This window comes from Bos taurus, chromosome 16, assembly GCF_002263795.3.
Source record: "Bos taurus isolate L1 Dominette 01449 registration number 42190680 breed Hereford chromosome 16, ARS-UCD2.0, whole genome shotgun sequence".
Taxonomy (NCBI): Eukaryota; Metazoa; Chordata; class Mammalia; order Artiodactyla; family Bovidae; genus Bos; species Bos taurus.
The window spans coordinates 4,787,122-4,805,886 of NC_037343.1; positions in this window are offsets into that span (position 1 = coordinate 4,787,122).

Consider the following 18,765-nt stretch of genomic DNA (forward strand, 5'->3'; position numbering starts at 1 on the left):
GCATCAACAGTGGTCACTCCTTCACCTACTCATGTCTTCTGAGTATTTGTTGATTTCTTCCACATGCTAATCATCTCATCGACTTCCCTGGTGGCTCAGACAGTAAAGTGTCTGCCTACAATGCGAAAGACCTGGGTTCAATCCCTGGATCGGGAGGATCTCCTGGAGAAGGAAATGGCAACCCACTCCAGTACTCTTACCTGGAAAATCCCATGGATGGAGGAGCCTGGTAGACTACAGTCCATGGGGTTGCAAAGAGTCGGATACGACTGAGCGACTTCACTTTCTTCTTTCCATATGCTAATAATCTATTAGTCTTTCCATTGCTCTCAGTTATACATTTTAATTATTATATAGAGAGTTCTTTGAAGGGTGAAGAGAAAACATGTATAGTCGATCTGCCATCTTTAATCAGAAGTTAGGTTACTTTTAAAATAAAAATAATAATAATAAGAAAAAGAACTAAAGCTTGTTGAACACTAATTCAGGGCCAGACACTGGTCTAAGAACTTCACATGTATTATTTTGATAATCCTACGAGGCAACTGCTCTGATTTTGTTCCTACTTTACAGAAGAGGAAATTGAGAGACAGAGTTATCTTTGGCAACATAGCTTACTAAAGATCTCAGGGATAAGCAAGTAGTAGAACTGGGATATGGATACAAGCAGTCTGATTCCAGTAGCTATGTCCCCGATCATCATGTGACATATATGGATGGATGGATAGATAGATAGGCATCCAACCTGAAGGTCAAATCATCAAAATCATCTCATTATGAAAAACAAATAAGCAGCTCTGCCCTTAATCAGGTTGGGAGGACAGACACAGATAAAACCAGCTGCAATATAGAAAGTGTTGTTTCTCCCTAAGTCATTCAGCAGGTGTAAAATGTCATAAAGACTCCTCCTTGAGTGACCAGCTCTTTCTTCCAGATGATTCTCTCAACTCAACATTGCTCTATCCATCTGTTATAAGGAATACTCAATTGCTGAACACTCCTCGGCTCATGACAACATTCAATCCCTAGTTAATTTCTGTGTATCCTAATCTTGCATCAGAAACAACAATCAAGTCAGAACCGTGAGACTCTCTTCAAAATTCTTCAGCAGGAACCAAATCCTTGTTAACCATGCTTCCTGTCTTCCCTATTATTGAGGTTCATTCTCTTACTATAGCTTCTCTGGAATGCCTTCTCTCACTGCCCCGAGTCAGGTTTGTGTCTGGTGGTCTTGGCTGATTAGGCTTCTCTGTAGGTGGGTGTGTTCTTGAAGAGTCATTCCTTTGGCTTAAACTCATGAGCTTACTCAGTGTCAGAGCCCTGAGAGGGGTCAGATTTGGAAACCTCATGAAAACCTTGAGAAAGAAGGGCATCCTTGGGGGGCAGCAAGGTTGGGACTTGGAAGCCATGTGTAGAAACTTTATATTTTGTCCTCTGGTTGGCCTTAGAACTCTTTTTTTGTCTTGTCTCTAGGCACTTGAATCCTTCCAGGAATCATCTCAATTTTAGGCATCAGTTTCAATCTTGCCTAGGGCAGTTGCAACTGCCATGCCTGAACTGATAATTATCTGTACCTCATTCCTTATGAAGTACCTGCATTAGTCAGATGGGGCTTCAGGATAAGAGTCCCAGTGGAGACAGCAGTGCTCTGGCTGCCGTGTGCAGGGCTGTGTCAAAACTTCTCTAACCTAGTGCAGCACAACCACGAGGGACTAAACTTCTGTCCCAGCCTTGACTCCGTTGAGGGGAGGGCCAGGAGGGCAAATTGGGTGTGGGAAGCCTCAGCCTTGTTGCTAGAGTACTACTTCCAGAGCTCAAGTTCAAGGATTCTTAGTGCCTGGACAGCCACACAGAGTTCCCATGGACATCTGTTGTTGTTCAGTTGCTCAGTTGTGTCTGACTCTTTGCGACCCCATGAACTGCAGCACACCAGGCTTCCCTGTCCTTCATCATCTTCCAGAATTTGCTCACTCATGTCCATTGAGTCGGTGATGTCACCCAATCATCTCATCCTCTGTCATTCCCTTCTCCTCTTGCCCTCAATCTTTCCCAGCATCAGGATATTTTCCAATGTATCAACTCTTTGTATCAGGTGGCCAAAGTATTGGAGTTTCAGCTTCAAAATCAGTCCTTCCAATGAACACCCAGGACTGACTTCCTTTAGGATGGACTGGTTGGATCTCCTTGCAGTCCAAGGGACTCTCAAGAGTCTTCTCCAACACCACAGTTCAAAAGCATCAATTCTTCATTGCTCAGCTTTCTTTATAGTCCAACTCTCACATCCATACATGACCACTGGAAAAACCATAGCTTTGATTAGACAGACCTTTATTGGCAAAGTAATGTCTCTGCTTTTTAATATGCTGTCTAGATTGGTCATAGCTTTACTTCCAAGGAGCAAGTGTCTTTTAATTTCATGGCCGCAGTCACTATCTGCTGTGATTTTGGAGCCCAAGAAAATAGAGTCTGTCACTGTTTCCATTGTTTCCCCATCTATTTGTGATGAAGTGATGGGACCAATGCCATGATCTTAATTTTTTGAATGTTGAGTTTTAAGCCAGCTTTTTCACTCTCCTCTTTTCTATGGACATACAGTTATTATAATTGCCTTTGTTGTTCATGGATATCATTATTAACATCTTTTACATTGGTACTATATTTTTAACTTTTATAAATACCTTCACATAGGTCTTCTTTCTTGCTGTTTGATATACATAACACAAGCATTGTTCCCTTATTTTATAGTTGAAAAAGTCAAAGCCAAGAGAAGTTGTGTTACCTGCGTATATTGTTGACTGAGCAGAGTCCTAAAACCGAAGTCCCCTAACCCTAATCAATGTTCATTTCAATCGCTCACAACAGAGGAGACTAACATGGAATCATGAGTGTTGGGGGCTCCACCTGAGCCTGGGCTGTCTGAGCTGTGGATACACCCAAAGTTTAGGCCATCAGGTCTTAGTGGGAAGAACTGCCAGGATCAGGAATGGGCTCTTATTTCCACATCTCCAACCCAGAGCCTACCTATTAATCCCACCTCCAGAAGCCACCCAACTCCGAACAAGAGAATGCAGCAATGCCTGGGTGCAGGGGATGTAAGTGGTGATTGGGCCACTGCCAGCTGTCTGGGTAGGAAGGGGCGGACCCTGGCCTCCTGTAGGTGACTGTGGGCACAAGAATGTGGAGAGGCCACTCTGAATCAGGCCAGGTAGGTCTCTGCCTTGTAGCTAGCTCTGAACCAACAGGTTCAAACTAGTCTGTGGCTTAGCCCATGCTTAATGGGGTGGTGTTTGCAGTTCTTTTTTTTTTTTTCCATCCCCACCCAAAATCAGGCTGTCTCACTGAGAGGGAAGAGCATGAACAAGAGATAGAGGTGGGGCAAATGTACTTCAGGAAGGAGATGGTTCTTGGGCCTGGAAGCTGCTGCTGCTCTCTGAGCACCAACCGCTGTGGCCAGCTTCCAGGTCCACAGACACTTAGCATCTTTACTGGGAGTGTTTCAGGCACCAGTGCTTCTTTAACTCAGTTCCACTTTCCTGAATCCACCCTCGACCTTTCATCTATTCTTCACATATATCCAGAGTGATCTTCCAAAAACACAGACCTGATCATGTCACTCTTGTGGCCTGGGACTCCCAGTGGTCCCATGGGGCATCACATGCAAATTTCTCAGCATGGTCAGCCAGACTCTGCACACTCTGTAGGAGCCTGCCTTTAGCTTCACCTTGCTCCACTGTCTTCACCAAGCTATGCTCAATTTCCTGGAAAAGATTCTATGATTTCCTGCTTTAGGACCTTTGCACTTGCTCTTGCCACTGTCTGGAATATCCATCTTCCCCACCTCTAAATCTTTTCTCCTCTCTCTTCCCACTTACATGATTCCTATCTTCCAGATGTGCACTCAGAATCTTCTTCAGAGAAGTCTGACCCAATACTGTAGCCATGCTAGGTCCCATTGAAAGTGTTATTCGCTGTCATGTATGACTCTTTGTGACCCTATTGACTGTAGCCTGTCAGGCTCCTCTGTTCATGGAATTCTCCAGGCAAGAATACTGGAGTTGGTTGCCATTTCCTTCTCCAGGGGATCTTCCCGACTCATTGATTGAACCCAGGTCTCTTGCATTGCAGGCAGATTGTTTGGCATCTGAGCCACCAGGGAAGCCCCTAGGTCCCATTATATGTTCTCATCATACTCTGTTTGATAACTGTCATTATTTGTTTCATGTCTATTTCACCCTTTGCTGGGATGCTTCATGAGGACAGGGGATCTGCTTGTTTTAGTACTGCATGAGGGAGTTAACTGTGTCCAATTAATTGAGGACCTAATAGTCAGGTTCAGAAAAGATGTACTGAGCATCTTCTACTTGTCAGGCATGATGCAACTTCAGATGCAGTCTTTTAATTTCATCTCCATGAACTTCATGCTAGAATTTGGGGTTCCAGAGCTGAGGTTACTACGTTGAGATGATGAGTATTAGATAAGCTCAATATGTCAAAAAGCACAGGTCACACATAGCAGGTATGCAGTGAATATTTATTTGATGGCAAAGCACATTTGAAAAAAGCAACGCTCTACCAAAGAAGTCAAATTATTCATTTTACAGCTGAGAAAAAGAGACAGCAAGGAAATACTCTGCCTGGGATTTGGACTCAGGCCTGGAGATGTGGATTCATTTGGTGTACCCACTTAACTCTACCGGCTTAGTGGGAACTCAAAGTGGTAAAGACCTTGGACTGCCCTGGAGGGACAGTAAAGTTGATAAGGAAAGATATAGGCAGGGGAAACAACCTGAAGACTGATGTAACTCTATGATTGGTGCCGAAGCAACAAAGACAGACAGGAAATGAAGTTGGAAATTAGAGAAGGGAGAGATTCACATAGCAGGGAAGGATGCCTCCAGGGCTAGAGAGGCAGGGAGGGGCATTCCAGGGGGTTGAACTAGCAGAAGCAAAGGAAAAGAGGAACTAGTCAGTGTCAGTGGGAACTGTGCAACCAGACTGAGTATGTTCCTGAGCAGTGGGAGATGAAGCATGGGAGAAGAGTGGAGTGGGTGGCTGGTGGCCCAGGGTCCTGCATGGTACATGGAGAGGCGACTGGACTTGGCAGTGGGAAGTCAGTTGAGACTTGTGATCCAGGGAATAGCCTGAAGTGAGTGCAGTTTCAGAAAAATCAGTCTGGGAGTGACATGCAAGATGAACCATAGCAAAGAAGAAAAAGCAAGAGGGAGGAGGAAGGATGGGCAGATCACCCTTGCTGAGCACCTTGTAGGCCCTTCAAAACAGCTATCTCATTTAATCTTGTCAACAACATTGAATGGATTGTATTATCATCCATATTTTACAGATAAAGATGCTGGAGTTGAAAGAGGTGAAGTGATTTTCCCAGGATTACTGAGCCAGATAGGAACATCACAAAGTGTCTCTGACAGCGAGTCCAGTTAGGAGGTCATAACGATGCCAAAAACTCGACTTCTCTGCCCTGGTGCCTAATTGAATCTTGGAGACAGAGTTTTGGGTGAAGTAGAAAAGAATAGCTTCATTGCTTTGCCAGGCTAAGGGGGACATAGTGGGCTCCCGCCATCAAAAAAGCTGTGCTCCAACCTGGGGATGGATTTGGTGAGGAGTTTTATAGCAGTGGTTCTGGAGCAGCATAGTTGATAAGGATCAGGGTGTGTGCAGGGCCTGCATTCTTTTAATCTGGTCTCAGGTTGTCTCTTGAGGAACTTTTGTGGTTCTGAAGGTTATAGAACTATGACCTTCTCTCTGGAATGAAGAATGCTTCATCAAATAGTTCACCTTCCTTCTGTTGGGGGTTTAATTCTACACAGGGATGTGTATCCCTTGAGGCAGAAAGAGGCCTTGCCCCAAGGCTGTGCTATTGTTTCTTCACCTGTTCTTCCCTGTCTTGCCTCTCCTCCCTTTCCTGATTAGCACCTGTTGAATCTGCCCTGTGGAACTCAGGGAAGGTCCTGGAGCCCATTCCTTACACATAAGAAATGGGGAACACAAAAAAGTTTCTGTGCCTGGGAGCCCCACAGGGTCTTGCTTGGTTTCAATAGGGTGGTGGCTTTGGGGATTTTCCTGAGCAAAAATGAGTGTGCTTATCTCTGGGACCTAGCTCTAAAAGAACTGTGGCAGGCATACTCTTAACAAGTCTAGCAGAGAGGTCAGGAGCAGCACAAGGTCAGTCTGGGGAGAAGCGTCCCGCGTGGCTGAATCCAAATGGCAGCTGAACCCAAAGCAAAGTCTCAGGAGACGCAGTTAGAGCCAAGAAGTCAGCCTGGCCTGGGAGTCAGGACACCTGGGTTCTGGTCCTGGAAGCATCCCTTTGGGACGGTGGACTGGTCACTTAATCTGTTTCAGCTTCAGCTTCCTCATCTGTAAAATAAAATTAAAAATCTCAACTTCCTCATCTTCTATGTTTTAGATACAAATGAAATTGTCACTATGGGCATTTTTGTATTACTGAGAAATGCTGGACTGGTGAGAAAGACAGGTGTTGTTGTCAGAGGTCAGGAGGTGATGGGCAGGTTAACCCAAGGCCTGAAGGGGGCATTTCCTCACCCAGGACTCTTGTTGAACTGTTGTCCTGAATTGGGTGTCTGTCATTAACTGTTTCTCCTTGACCAATCAATTTATTGTGTATTTATTAAGCATCACTTTATTTAAAACTCTGTCCTGGAGTCTTGTTCCAATCCTTCTTTTACTTTTCCTCTTCACTGTGCATCAAAAGAGGGAGTCAGATTAATCCATTGCGCTGTTAGTAAACTGAATTAAAAGAACCAGACACGACTGAGCAACACTGGACTGAACTGAACTGAAATCTTGAGACAGATTAAGAGGTCCCTTTCACATTTTCCCCAGTCCCTCTCCCTTCTCCGATGAATTCACCTTCTGTGACACATTTATGTTATAAATGACAGGAATAGCCTATCTGATTGCATTGTAGAAAGAAGAAAAAGGAAAAGATACTCACCAATTTTCATTGTTGGTTAACTTGAAAACGTGATGCATTTTATTATGTGTGGATGAGGGAACCTAGGCACTGGCCAACACAATGCCTTGCAAATTTACGTTTCACAGAAGAATGCATTGGTGCAGGCCAGGCCAGCCTCTCCCATCTTGCATCTGGGATGGCATGGCTATGCAGAGGCCCCAAGTCAATCTGTCTGTTGCCCATCAAATTCCATCCTCCTCTGGGCACCGAACCTTGCCCCTCGTTATACACACAGCCTTGCAAGATGGGAGCAGTCCACAGTTTGCCTTCTTCAGATCCTGCTGGAAGCAAGAAGACAACGCAGCACCCACTGGCTTCTGACTCAGAAGGGGAGAACGTCCAAACTTTCGCAGCCCCTCCTCATCCCCTCCCCAGTTCACCTCACTTGCTCTCTCACTCGCTTTCCTTTTCAGTCTGGGGAGAGAATGACTAGAATGCTTCCTCCTAGTTCAACAGGTTCTTCTCCTTTCTTCCTGCCTCCCCAGAGCCCTGGTCTTACAGCCCCTCTTCCAAGGCCCAGCCCCAGGTGTCAGGTCCTTCCGTTTGTGGGGAGGCGGGGCACAGGCAGGGCTGGAGCCAAAGGGAAGGGGCTGGTGCTGATACTAAAGGGATGGAGGTGGGTCACATGAATTTGCTCATATACTACTTCACTTCTAGAGGGCTGAGAGTTTTCCACGGTTGCCCTCTCGTGTCCTTGTCCCAGCAGTTATTCCCCTCAACCCTTCTTGCACATATGTTGACTGGGGAAAAAAAAAAAAAGGACAACCTAAAAGTCAAGAGCTATGATTTATTCAGGGACCTTATTGACGATGATAGCCTGGGAATCAGCCTCTCGGATAGCTCTAAGGAATCGTTACGAAGAGTTAAAAGAAGGGTCAGGATACATAGGAGTTTTTCAATAAAACATGCAAAAAGAAGAAAATAAAAAGAAACAAAAAACATGTAGTTGAACATCAAAAAACCACTGCTAACCACAAAAAAACAGACATCTCAAGTTAATGATTTTAGTACTTTTCTACAATGCAAAAGTCTGGGCTCTTTGATGTTCATCAAAGGAATACAGCCAGGGCCCTATCCTGTTTTATCTCTGTTCTAAATTCCCCTCTGGTTGCACTTTGGAGTGGCTAAAGTGATGGATGGCTTGATGGTGGGCCTTTGTTTATTGTTTATTATTCCTTTGTTTATTGAAATGGCAGAAAATATGATTTTGTCCAAACACACATTATTTTTAACCCTGTTTTTCTGAACCCAATTCCAATGTGTGTGTGACTGATGGGTATGGATAACCCTGTGGGGCCCTCCCACGTACAAACCCTTTCTATATCCCTGTTCCATTGTTTGTAAGAAAGAGGGCTCATTCAGCCTCCTTGACCTCCCTGAGTTTCAAAGGGCAGAATCGAATAGTTGCTTACCAGGGAAGTAAGTTTTATTCAGTTCAGTTGCTCAGTCATGTCCGATTCTTTGTGACCCCATGGACTGCAGCACGCCAAGTCTCCCTGTCCATAACCAACTCCCGGAGCTTAATGAAACTCATGTCCATCGAGTCAGTGATGCCATCCAACCATCTCATCCTCTGTCGTCCCCTTCTCCTCCCACCTTCAATCTTTCCCAGCAACAGGGTCTTTTCCAATGAGTCAGTTCTTCGCATCAGGTGGCCAAAGTATTGGAGTTTCAGCTTCAGCATCAGTCCTTCCAAAGAATATTCAGGACTGATTTCCTTTAGGATGGACTGGTTGGATCTCCTTGCAGTTCAAGGAACTCTTAAGAGTCTTCTTCAATACCACAGTTCAAAAGCATCAATTCTTCAGTGCTCAGCTTTCTTTGTAGTCCACTCTCACATCCATACTTGAATACTGGAAAACCAATAGCTTTGATTAGACAGACCTTTGTTGGCAAAGTAGTGTCTCTGCTTTTTAATAAGCTGTCTAGGTTGGTCATAACTTTTCTTCCAAGGAGCAAGCATTTTTAAATTTCATGGCTGCAGTCACCATTTATGGTGATTTTGGAGCCCCCCCAAAATAAAGTCTGTTACTGTTTCTACTGTTTCCCCATCTATTTACCATGAAGTGATAGGACTAGATGCCATGATCTTAAGTTTTCTGAATGTTGAGTTTTAAGCCAGCTTTTTCACTATCCTGTTTCACTTTCATCAAGAGGCTCTTTAGTTCTTCTTCACTTTCTGCCATAAAGGTGGTGTCATCTGAATATCTGAGGTTATTGATATTTCTCCTGGCAATCTTGATTCCAGCTTGTGCTTCAGCCAGCTCAGCATTTCACATGATGTAGTCTGCATATAAGTTAAATAAGCAGGGTGATAATATACAGCATTGATGTACTCCTTTCCCAATTTGGAACCAGTCTGTTGTTCCATGTCCAGTTCTAACTGTTACTTCCTGACCTGCATACAGATTTCTCAGGAGGCAGGGAAGGTGGTCTGGTATTCCCATCTCTTTCAGAATTTTCCAGTTTGTTGTGATCCACACAGTCAAAGGCTTTGGAGTAGACAATAAAGCAGAATAAGATGTTTTTCTGGAACTCTCTTGCTTTTTTGATGATCCAACTGATGTTGGCAATTTGACCTCTGGTTCCTCTGCCTTTTCTAAGTCCAGCTTGAACATCTGGAAGCTCACAGTTCATGTCTTATTGAAGCTGGCTTGGAGAATTTTGAGTATTATTTTGCTAGCGTGTGAGATGAGAGCAATTGTGCGGTAGTTTGAGCATTCTTGAGCATTGCCTTTCTTTGGGATTGGAATGAAAACTGACCTTTTCCAGTCCTGTGGCCATTGCTGAGTTTTCCAAATTTGCTGGCATATTGAGTGCAGCACTTTCACAGCATCATCTTTTAGGATTTGATATAGCTCAACTGGAATTCCATCACCTCCACTAGCTTTGTGTGTAGTGATGCTTCCTAAGGCCGATTTGACTTCATATTCCAGGATGTCTGGCTCTAGGTGAGTGATCACACCATTGTGATTATCTGGGTTGCAAAATCTTTTTTGTATAGTTCTTCTGTGTATTCTTGCCACCTCTTCTTAATATCTTCTGCTTCTGTTAGGTCCATACCATTTCTGTACTTTATTGTGCCCATCTTTGCATGAAAAGTTGCCTTGGTATCTCTAATTTTCTTGAAGAGATCTCTAGTTTTCCCCATTCTATTGTTTTCCTCTATTTCTTTGCACCGATCACTGAGGAAGGCTTTCTTATCTCTCCTTGCTATTCTTTGGAACTCTGCATTCAGATGGGTATATCTTTCCTTTTCTCCTTTGTCTTTTGCTTCTCTTCTGTTTATAGCTATTTGTAAGGCCTCCTCAGACAACCATTTTGCCTTTTTGCATTTCTTTTTCTTGGGGAAGGTCTTGATCAATGCCTCTGTAAAATGTCATGAACCTCCATCCATAGTTCTTCAGGTACTCTGTCTATCAGATCTAATCCCTTGAATCTATTTGTCACTTCCACTGTATAGTCATAAGGGATTTGATTTAGGTCATACCTGAATGGTCTAGTGGTTTTCCCTACTTTCTTCAATTTAATTCTGAATTTGGCAAAATGGAGCTCATGATCTGAACCACAGTCAGCTCCCAGTCTTGTTTTTGTTGACTGTATAGAGCTACTCCATCTTTGGCTGCAAATAATATAATCAAACTGATTTTGGTATTGTCCTTCTGGTGATGTCCACATGTAGAGTCTTCTCTTGTGTTGTTGCAAGATGGAAGGAAGGGATTGCAAAAAAAAAAAAAAAAAAGGAGGAGCTATGAAGAAGCAATAGTGCAGCAATGGGGCACATTCCTGGTTTCACCTCAAGGAATATCCTAACAATATCTTTGAGTTCTTCTGTAAGTACTAAGACTCCCATTCAGCTGGAGGGCGGTCAGGCTGAGCACAAGATTCCTAGAATGGCACTCTGTTACCTCACCACCAACTAATCTTAAGACAGTCTTTACACAGTGGAAGATAATGAAGACTCTGACCCCCTCCCAAATGATTCTCCTTTTAAAAACATTCATGGTTGAACAGAAACTTCAGAGTTGGGTTTTGGACACAAGTCCACCTTCTCCCCAGTTGCCAGCCTCTTTCCATTCATACCAGCAAACTTTTCATTTCTACTAGGACTTGTTTCTCAAAAGTATGCGCTTTTGAGTAGTGACCAGTCAAACCTGAGTTCAGTAGCTTGGGGGCAGGAGTCCATACACCACCAGGCAATCTTGGACACCAGCTGAGTTACCTACAATCACTTCAATTTTGAAACTGTCTACCTGCAGCTGAAACTCATATTTTGGCCATCTGATGCAAACAGCTGACTCATTGGAAAAGACCCTGATGATGGGAAAGTTTGAAGGCAAATGTAGAAGGGGGCAGCAGAGGATGAGATGGTTAGGTAGCATCACTGACTCAATGAACATAAATTTGAGCAAACTCCAGGAGATAGTGGAGTATAGAGAAGCCTGGTGTGCTGCAGTTCATGAAGTCTCGGAGAATCAGACACAACTTAGCATCTGAACAACAACAATCTGGAGATAGCATCAGATTTCAGAAGTTAAAGGCTCAGTCCTACAAGACTGCCATGCCACTTCAGATGCCAGTCACAAGTCCAGGTTTTTCTTACCTACTGGCTATAAAATTGGAGCTTCCAGTGACCCCTTCCTTGACGTTCCAGCAACCACGTTCTTGGGTTCTGATTAATTTACTAGACCAGCTCACAGAACTCAGAGAAACATTTTACTTATTAGATTCCTGATTATTATAAAAGGATATAATGCAGGAACAGCCAGATGGAAGAGATGCACATGGTAATGCGTGAGGAAAGGGCACAAGCTTCCATGTCCCCTCTAGGCCAACACTTTCCACTAATTTCCATGAGTTCACCAATATGGAAGTTCTCCAAACTCCATCCTTTTTGGGGCTTTTATGGAGATTTCATTGCATAGCCCTGCTTGATTAATTCATTTGGTGTTTAAACTCAATGTCCATCTCCTCTTCCCTCTCCAGAGGCTGGGGGTGGGAAGGTGGTGGGTGAGACTGAAAGTTCTGAAAAGTTGCTGCAAACCATGTGTTACACCGGGATTCATGACCTCTGGAGGAGAGGATTTCCATCCGGGGTCAGAGACGAGGCTTGACTACTTGGAGCTTTTTGCGTAGCAAAGTTTTATTAAAGTATAATAGAGATAGGGAAAGCTGCTGATGTAGACATCAGAAGCGGACAGAAAGAGTGCCTGCTTGCTAGTTTTTAGTAAGGTGTTTTATGTTTGTTAGTGAGCTGCTAATCGATAAGAGTGATACCTCGAGGCTGAGGGAGTTTCACCAGACTCTTCTCCAACAGTTTGCATTTTTGAGATAGGACAGCACAAGGTGTGTCATTCCCCCCTCCCCACGCCATCCCTTCCCCCTCCCTGGCCATAAAATAGTTGACTTGAATACTGGTTTGTTGAGCTATTATCAGCCCAAGGGCTGAGAAAAGAAAAAAAGGTTAGTCTTAGGCAGAACCGGTTTCATCAACAGAGAAGGGGAAAAAGAAGAAAAGTCTGCCATTTGCAGTTTATTTCCTCCTACTGCTTGGGGATCTCTGGCCTTCCTACCTGTTACCCTCCCAGTTCCAACCCTCTAATCACAAGTTTGGATATGCAAGCAATCTAGCCTGCCAGACTCCTCTGTCCAGGGGATTCTCTAGGCAAGAATACTGGAGTGGGTTACTGTTAGGAAACCGCCCACCCTGGCCAGGCATCATAGTAACCATTTGCATGAGTTGTTTTATGACAGGAAATCCTGATAAGGAATACGGAACTAAAAAGCCACCACCAACTGGAAGAGTTCTGGAAAGGTCTAAAGGAGACACCGCGTGTTCGTCCACTTCTCAGAATCCCTCTTGCTAGCATCCATCTTGGCTGAGCGATGTGTGAGCCACCAGGAAAGACTCTGAATTAGAATGATTGGCCAAAGACCACTGGGAAACTAATCCCGTCACCATAAAACCCGAGACTGCCAGCCACGCGGCAGAGCAGTTCTCCTGGGTTCCCTTACCCTACTGCTCTCCATCTGGGTGCCCTTTCCCAATAAAATCTCTTGCTTTGCCAGCACATGTGTCTCCTAGGACAATTCATTTCCGAGTGTTAGACAAGAGCCCAGTTTCGGGCCCTGGAAGGGATCCCCTTTCCTACAACATTACCATTTCCTCCTCCGGGGGATCTTCCCCACCTAGGGATTGAGCCTGAGTCTCCTGCGTCTCCAGCACTGGCAGGTGGATTCTTAACCACTGGACCACAAGGAAGTCCCTCCTCTTCAGTTCTCTTGAAGAAATCCAAAAGGCCCAAACAGTAGGTACTAAACTGGAAGCACAGTTTCTCCTTCCTTTGAAAACTATTCTTGATCAACTATTCCTGAAACTAGCTGATCTTCAGCTGCCCCTCCTGCTGAAACCTTATAAAACATTCCACTTTCCTTTCCTAAGGTAAAAGGGTGTAAATGGTCTTCTTCCACAATGCACTTCTTATAATAAATTGACACAGTTCAGAAAAGGGTCTTCTATTTATCCCAAGAAAAACTTCCCAAGGGGATGAGGAAGTTATGAGAGGAAGGGAGGATGATTCTGAAACTTGTGGAAGGATTAAGAAGCCTGTCAGGGAGGGTGATTCCAGAATAGAGGGGCAGGTCTAATAGGCACCACCTCCAGGGGCTGGCCCAGGAACCTCTTCTCTGCTTCCCTCATTACCATATCCTCCTCTACCAGCCCCCTGGGTGGTTGGCTCCTCACCTCCCCCAAGACACTGGGCCTCACTTCTCAAGCCAACTTCCCTCTCTCAGTACCTTTCCCTGTAGATCCATGCAACTGCTTAGTATTCTTTGCTACATTTTGCCTTGGAAAGCTGCTATAACTGAGGTTGACCAAGGAACTAGCACTTCACAGTAGGAGAGAGGCCTCTAGAAATGCAAGCTCAGGGTCTCTAACCTGAGGGTAGCTCCTAAACTAGGGACTGTGCTTTGGGACCCCTGTATTGTTGCATGTCCTGTTCTCACCACATGTTTCCCTGGCCCCAGCCCCATCTCTGTCAGAGCCAGTACAAAATTCCTGGGTGTGAGAAGGACCTTATCAAGGGCATCAGTGGAAACTTGATAGCTAGGCCAGGGTTCAAACTGCACCCCATGCTATAGTCGCACCCATCTTCAAGGACAAGGGGCTCCTCAATAACCAGTGCTTACCACTCCTGCTTTCCCTGCATGGAAGCCAAGTTTATTTGCAGAGAGGAAAAAGTCTGCCACAAGGCCAGGGTCCCATCAAAGGGCCTTTTGTCTCCTGAGCTAAACATTGGTTCATGGTTACCTTCCTGCCTGGACCCTTCCAGAGGTGGGAGGCCTTCCAGAGCCTCTGGTTTCAGTCTGTGGCTGTGAATGTGGTGAAATAGGAGGAGGAGAGTGGCCCGGCTCCAGGCCAGAGAAAACCCTGTGTCAGGTTGACGGGATGCACTTGCACAGGACTTCCTGTCTGGGCATGACTGGGGTTGAGGTGGCTAACTGGACTCACAGTTTCTCTTCAGGACAAGGAGTTCTTACAACTTTTCCTTCCTCCCTTCTAAATTCAAACCTGTTAAAGACTTCTTTTCCCCTTGCTTTTCACGTTACGTTCTTCGTCCTTCAAAAATGGAGCTCAGTGTCCTCTGCTTCCTGTCAGCTTCCTCTGACAGCAGTGACACGCTTGTCTGTACTATGCCCCTCTGCCCTCCTCTTTCTGGGCACTGTTCATCTGTGTGTTCTGTCTCTGTTACCTGAAAACCAGGTTCCCTTCTTGGTGGATGTTGAGCCAGTGTTAAGTGTTAGTCGCTCAGTCGTGTCTGACTCTTTGTGACCCCGTGGACTGTAGCCTGCCAGGCTCCTCTGTCCATGGGGTTTCCCAGACAAGAATACTGAGGGGGTTGCCATTTCATTTTCTAGGGGAATCTTCCTGACCCAGGGTTTGAACCTGGGTCTCCTGTATTGCAGGCAGACTCTTTACCCATCTGAGCTACCAGGGAAGCCCTTTGAGCCAGTAGACATGTTGCAGGAAGGTGGACCCCTTCCAGGGCCCAAAACTGAGCTCTTGTCTAACACTCGGAAATGAATTGTCCAAGGAGACACATGTGCTGACAAAGCAAGAGATTTCATTGGAAAAGGGCACCCGGGTGGAGAGCAGTAGGGTAAGGGAACCCAGGAGAATTGCTCTGCCGCGTAGCTCGCAGTCTCGGGTTTTATGCTGAAACATTTATAGAGTCTCAGACTGAACTTTTAAAAATAAAACAGGGCTGGGAAACTCAACCAAAGGCTTATCACAGATTTTGCCTAGTAAATCTAGGTGAATTCTTCCCTTTTTAAGGTCTCAAAAATTTCTTGAGATTTTTGTACCCATGAGATAACCTTCCTAACTCATTTGATAAACTTACTGGAAACCTAAGAATTTCCAATTTTTGGAGGAGTCAGATAGAGAGAAAATATAATTGTTTTGTTTATAATGTTTATTTTACCAAAGTATTGTCATAATTAGTTTGAGAGGAAGGTTTTCCCTACTCCCTGAAAACCTAAGATTCAAACCCGTAATTTTTCAGATAGAAACCATAAAAGTTATAAGCATATTTGCTGGTTCATTCAGTCCTTTTGTCAACTTTTGTGAAGTCATCAGGTTTTCCATTAGAATACCAGGACATATCAGAATGTTCAGTTCACTTCAGTTCAGTCGTGTCTGACTCTTTGTGACCCCATGAATTGCAGCACTCCAGGCCTCCCTGTCCATCACCAACCCCCGGAGTTCACTCAAACTCATGTCCATCGAGTTGGTGATGCCATCCAGCCATCTCATCCTCTGTCGTCCCCTTCTCCTCCTGCCCCCAATCCCTCCCAGCATCAGAGTCTTTTCCAAAGAGTCAATTCTTCACATGAGATGCCAACGTATTAGAGTTTCAGCTTTAGCATCAATCCTTCCAATGAACACCCAGGACGGATCTCCTTTAGAATGGACTGGTTGGATCTCCTTGCAGTCCAAGGGACTCCCAAGAGTCTTCTCCAACACCACAGTTCAAAAGCATTAATTCTTCAGCGCTCAGCTTTCTTCACAGTCCAACTCTCACATCCATACATGACTATTGGAAAAACCATCGGAATGTTAAGAACTCCATATAATTTCTAGGATATCTGTATTAGTAATTTTACCATACATTATAACATGAGTGGATTTATTACTCATTTGATAATATTTTTCATGTAATTTAGCCAACCAAATAAACACAGTTTAATATCTCTCTTTGGGATGTTTCAGGGGCCCTCTGAAGCACTCCAAAGTTAGCTAGAGGTCAAAAGAACTTCAGAAGAATTCTATTTAGGAAGTTTTATCGAAAAGATCAATTAAAAGAGTTTAGAACATTTGGCCAGAGTGAATCAATGGTGATGGGTGTATCATTTAGCTTGTTGATATGTCACAATAGGCCTAAATACCAAGGCTCAAGGTCTAGTGAAAGTCAGCTCCACCATCTTGGACCTAGTTGGCTCTAACCAGTTTTCTTATGGCTGTGTCATTTCTAACAAAATCCATTTATCTAACTAATTGTAATCCAATTTTAGAAAATTCTGATCATGCATACCTCTTTTTAGTATTTTTTCATACCTTTTTCTTTCTTTCTCTCTCTCTCTCTTTTTTTTTTTTTTACTGAAAACACACTTCCTACTTTCCTTTAGCAACCAAGAACTAACTTTTATATTAGCATTTTATAGATTGGTGAGCATAAATACCAGTGATAATTTCTAAAACCTTTGTTTTCTTAGAACATTTTAGGATGGCACCAAACATTATTCATTTATAGTCCCGAACCTCTTTAGTTTCTCTGTAAAAGGAAATTAGTGTTTAGTAGTAAATGTTTCAAAATCTTATTTTATTTGGAAATGACCCAACTATTCAATAGACTTCCAACACTTAGCACACTTGGCACAACCCTTAGAAATTTAAGTTACGCCAATCCAGAGAGACTATTTTAGACAGATATTTCTAAAGAATAATTATTCTTAATAGAGTTTATATAAAAGCTCACATCTCATTTACATTTTTTAAGAAATTTCTTCACTCGAGGTAATTTCCTTGTTGATAAACTTGTAACAGATATAATATTTAACTTATATTAAACCTAGGTACAATGAAAATATTCTACTTAATGTTAATTACTCTAAGACATGTCTATATTAGATAGGTCAACAAACAGCCATTAATATCAGCTATTTAATACTGAATATTTCCCAGTTCACATGAACCTGGAACTTACTGTTTAATTTAGAATTATTTGATTTGTAAGCATGTACCTTTTTTAAAGCCAAATAAATAGAGCTCATTTACAAATTAACCTCAAAAATATTACCCAGAGACAAAGACTTACCAAGACATATTTAGACAGACACAGTGCAAGATCTAGCTTCATTTTCTAATTTTAGTCATGAATTAGATATTACAGTATAAAATTTACTAGTTTATAAAAAAACAGTTGAAATAAATGAGAAATTTAAAGTCTTTTCCCCCTTTCCTCTCAGTCTCAGGAGTTAGAGATGGTCTAGATAAATGTTCCTGAGAGCTCTGGTCTCAAGGCACAGGGAAAGAAAATCAAGTTCTAACAAAATGGCAGCAGGTCTAAAACCAAGTGGTGGCCAGACAAAGCAAAATGGCCATCAAAAATCACAACACAGAACACAGAGTTAAAATACACACATATAAACCTGGCAGTCCTCATCAGACACTCCCTTAAATACAAGAATATAGTCTCTCAGAAAACCTACTATAGAGACACAGAACTTCAGATCCAAGTACTAACAGCTTCAGAGATTTCAAAGGGAGGAAAGGAAGTCAGGTTGAAAGAAGAAGGGGGAGGAGGTGGGAGAGGGGGGCAAAAGGGGTGGCCTTACAGACGTCTCCTGCCACCTGAAGATACCTAGGTATTATGGGACTTTATCCTGGGCCTCCAGAGAAGGGAGGACTGGAACTCAGCCCTACCAGAAATCAGACCAGACCAGAACCAGAATTCGAGTTCTCTATCAAGAGAAGGAGATCAGTCTCCAATCCTCAGCTCAGTCTGAGGCCCTTCGACCAGATTCCTGCATCCAGGACCAGGGGAATAGAAAAACGGGGAAGGATAGGAAGGGTTAAGGAGAGGAAAGAGAGAGGGAAGAAGAGAGAGGTCAATAAAGTCTCTTGTTCCTTACCTGGTCGGGGCACTCTGGCCAGTTGTCCACGTCAGGAGGAGACCAGGGACAGAAGGGTCCCAGTTGTGGCCTCTGGGTCTGGCCCATTGGCAAGCAAGCTGGTCCTTGAGTACCCCGAGTGGTCAGGATGTCAGTGTCAGCGAAGAAGAGTCCTGCCAGAGTCGCCATTTGTTGCAGGAAGGCGGACCCCTTCCAGGGCCTGAAACTGGGCTCTTGTCTAACACTCAGAAATGAATTGTCTGAGGAGACACATGTGCTGTCAAAGCAAGGGATTTTATTGGGAAAGGGCACCCGGATGGAGAGCAGTAGGGTAAGGGAACCCAGGAGAACTGCTCTGCCGCGTGGCTGGCAGTCTCGGGTTTTATGGTGACGGGATTAGTTTCCCAGTGGTCTTTGGCCAATCATTCTAATTCAGAGTCTTTCCTGGTGGCACATGCATCACTCAGCCAAGATGGATGCTAGCGAGAGGGATTCTGGGAAGTGGATGGACACGTGGTGTCTCCTTTCCACCTTTCCCAGACTCTTCCGGTTGGTGGTGGCTTATTAGTTCCGTATTCCTTATCAGGATTTCCTGT